This window comes from Gorilla gorilla, chromosome 1 (genome assembly GCF_029281585.2).
Source record: "Gorilla gorilla gorilla isolate KB3781 chromosome 1, NHGRI_mGorGor1-v2.1_pri, whole genome shotgun sequence".
NCBI lineage: Eukaryota > Metazoa > Chordata > Mammalia > Primates > Hominidae > Gorilla > Gorilla gorilla.
This window is the reverse complement of record NC_073224.2, coordinates 51,276,755-51,280,517: the sequence shown is the minus strand read 5'-3', so window position 1 is coordinate 51,280,517 and position 3,763 is coordinate 51,276,755. Positions and strand designations below refer to the sequence as shown.

At 49.4% G+C, this 3,763-nt stretch overlaps 1 non-coding gene across 1 annotated transcript; it reads left to right on the top strand.

The window, feature by feature from the left end:
- The first annotated feature begins 2,704 nt into the window (after positions 1 to 2,704).
- On the top strand, positions 2,705 to 2,777 carry TRNAK-UUU (transfer RNA lysine (anticodon UUU)). The gene has a single exon. It is a non-coding gene; the product is annotated as a tRNA-Lys (tRNA).
- Positions 2,778 to 3,763: the final 986 nt, after the last annotated feature.

Here is a 3,763-nt window from a genome sequence, read left to right as displayed (position 1 = left end):
TAGAAGATCATAGACCATTTTTCTTATGCTCTAAAAGAGCATAGAGACTTAAAGTTTTACAGTTCCATTTCATAGGTGAAATTATCAGTGCTCCAAGACATACATGGCTGCTCAAGGCCACACAGGTAGGAGTGGCGTGGAACTCAACACTAGGGTTTCTGCTTCAAAATTCAGTGACCTAAACAACTCAAATTCCATCAACTGATGGGTGAATGGATAAACAAAATATGGTATAACCACATGGTAGAATATTATTCAGCCAGAAAAAGGAGTGAAATACTGATACATGCTACAACATGGCGAACCTTGAAAACATTCTGCTAAGTGTAAGAAGTCAGACACAAAAAGCACATGTTTATTTATATGAAATATCTAGAATAGGCAAGTCCACCGACAAGAAAACAGCTGAGTGGTTGCCAGGGGCTGAGAGGAGGGGCAATAGGACTGACTGCTCATGGGAATGGGGTTTCCTTTTGGGGATGAAATGTGCTGGAACTAGATGGTGGTGATGACACACATCCAATGTACTAAGTATCACTAGTGGCCGGGCGCGGTGGCTCAAGCCTGTAATCCCAGCACTTTGGGAGGCTAAGGTGGGCGGATCACGAGATCAGGAGTTCAAGACCAGCCTGGCTGATATGGTGAAACCCAGTCTCTACTAAAAATACAAAAATTAGCCAGAAGTGGTGCACGCCTGTAATTCCAGCTACTCGGGAAGCTGAGACAGGAGAATTGCTTGAACCTGGGAGGTGGAGGTTGCAGTGAACCGAGATCACACCACTGGACTCTAGACTGGGCGACAGAGCGAGACTCCGTCTCAAAAAAATAAATAAACAAAAAATAAATGTCACTAGTGGTAAATTTTATGTTCTGTGTATTTTACTACGATTGAAAGGAAGGAAGGAAGGAAAGAGGGAGGGAGGGAAGGAAGGAAGGAGAAAGCAAGAAAGAGGGAAGGAAGGAAGGAGAAAGCAAGAAAGAGGGAAGGAAGGAAGGAGAAAGCAAGAAAGAGGAAGGAAGGAAGGAAGGCAGGAAGGAAGGAAGAAAAGAAGGAAGGAAGAAGGAAGGAAGGAAGGCAGGAAGGAAGGAAGAAAAGAAGGAAGGAAGAAGGAAGGAAGGAAGGCAGGAAGGAAGGCAGGCAGGAAGGAAGGAAGGAAGTCAGGGAAAATCGAATATTCCATGTTCCCTCCTCCCTGGTACTGTGCAGCCCTGGTCTGCAGGCTGGCACAGCAAGTGCCCACCATGCAGGGGGCACTGAATAAATTGTTGATAGAATCAGGGGTCGCTGCTGTTTTAGAGAATTGTAGGAAATCCCCAGAGAAAAGACAGCGCATTGCTCTGGAGGTCACAGTCAGGAGGCTGGGGGTGGAGGTGGGCAGAGAGAAAAAGAAGTGACAAAAGAGAGCTGTGGAAGGACAGGCAAATGGGAGAAACAGGGAAAAAGAAAAGAAAGAAGAGAGAAAAGTGGGGAAGGGGAAAGGGTCTTCTCTCCAGAGAAAGCAGGGCAGGAAGGAGAGAAGAGCGTGGGCTGAGGTGAGTGGAGGAAGGAGGGGCAGCGGGGAGAAGCTGGGGCAGCTGGAGAGCTAAGGTGCCAGAGGAGAGGGCACAGCAGGCACTTGGCAAGCCCACTCCCCACCCTCCACCCGGGTTGTGCCCCTCCTCCTCCCACAGGAAGATGAGCAGAGCTGGCCTGAGATCATCTGTCTTCATTACACCGTCCCCACCAGCCCTGTCACTTCTTGCCAGAAAACTCATCAATATTCCCCTGAGACTTGCCAGCCCCAGCCCCTTTCCTCCCCTGCCCCCACCCCAGCCCCCCACCATCCTCCAAGGCCATGTGCCTGGACCATCTGATGAGCACACCCGAGTCCTCCGCTCCAGGGTCCCTGCTCTTCTCTCTCTCCTCGGTAGATCCAACCAGGGCCCTCCCTCCTGGCCGCAGGGTCCGTGCTAGGGAGGAAATGGACGCATTCCCTGGAGCTGGGGAGAAGCCTTCCTGGAAGCCAGCCAGGCTGAGAGGGGCTATCTTAGTGTGTCAGCCCCATGGGGAAGACATCCTTGACCCCTGTGTTTGAAATTTCTAAGCACCCCCCAGCACTTGGTATCCCTTGCATGTACTTCATTTTTCTCTAGTCTAAACCCTTGACCGTTGTCTAGTATGGGCTCTGTATGTATAACCTATAGTGCATATTTATGTTGTTTATTCATCTCCTCCTTGTAGAACACTCTGGGAGGGCAGGGCTTATGTCAGATGCGTTCACTGCTGCATACCCACGCCTAGGACAGTGCTGGGAACATAAGTGGAATGAATGAGTGTTGCAGTGTTGGGTTTGGACGCCCAGCAGCAAAGTGTTGGCTAACAGCCTCACTAAAGATTGGGATAGGGAAGTTTCAGTACTGAAATCCAATGGCTTCAATACCAAGAAACAAAAGCAGAAACCAGATTTAAAAATTCCTCTGATTCTCACCCATCCAGTGGCCTCTGTTACCTTTAGAATAAAACTCAAACTATTTCTCAACCTGGCCCAACTTGATGAGGCCCCTGGCTGCATTTTTCATCTCATTTCCTAAGCTCTGCCTCATTCACTCTGCAGAAGCCACTGTGGACCTTTTGCAGCTGCTCCAACCCTTGTCCCAACCTACCAAGGTTATTCCTCACTCAGTGTTTTAGCACCACAGCCCAGACTTTAATACAGGCAGGTGAGCCCGGAGAGCTCAGTGGGTAGAGCATCAGACTTTTAATCTGAGGGTCCAGGGTTCAAGTCCTTGTTCAGGCGTCCTATTTTGGCTGGGCACGGTGGCTCACTCCTGTAATCCCAGCACTTTGGGAGGCTGAGACGGGAGGATCACAAGGTCAGGAGTTCGAGACCAGCCTGGTAAGTATGGTGCAATCCTGTCTCTACTAAAAAGTGCAAAAATTAGCCGGGCATGGTGGCGTGTGCTTGTAATCCCAGCTACTTGGGAGGCTGAGGCAGGAGAATTGCTGGCAGGGGGAAGTTGCAGTGAGCCAACATCGTGCCACTGCACTCCAGCCTGGGCGACAGAGTGAGACTCTTGTCTCAAAAAAAAAAAAAAAGAAAAAAATACAGGCAGGCAACTGGCTTCAGACAGCCTGTCCTTCACTCTATTTAGGTCTCAGCTAGAATCTCACCTCCTCAGAAATGCCTGCCCTGACCACCTAAGCTAACACAGCATCCCCCATCCCTCTCCAACCCCTGACCTGCTTTTTCCCTTCTGGTGCTACGTGACTGTGTAGTACATATGTTTGTTTATGGCTCTTTCATTAGAGTGTAAGCTCCATGAGGGCAGGAACTTTGGTTCACCCCAGGTAGTAGGTGCTGTTGGTACTCTGTTCACCTCCTTTGCTCTAACTACAGAGCAGTGCTTAACCATCCACCAGCATCTGCCTTTCTTTGCCAGATGGCTTTCTCCTGCGGTACCTGCTTTGCTTGCCTTGTGATATGGCTTGGCTCTGTGTTCCTACTCAGATCTCACCTTGACTTGTAATAATCCCCATGTGTCAAGGGCGGGACCAGGTGGAGATAATCGAATCATGGAGGTGGTTCCCCCATACTGTTTTCATGATAGTGAGTTCTCACCAGAGATCTGATGGTTTTATAAGGGGTGGAATTCCCCCTTTGGTCAGCTCTCATTCTTCTCCTCCCTGCTGCCATGTGAAGAAGGACATGTTTGTTTCCCCTTCTGCCATGATTGCAAGTTTCCTGAGGTCTCCCCAGCCCTGCAGAACTGTGAGTCAATTAAA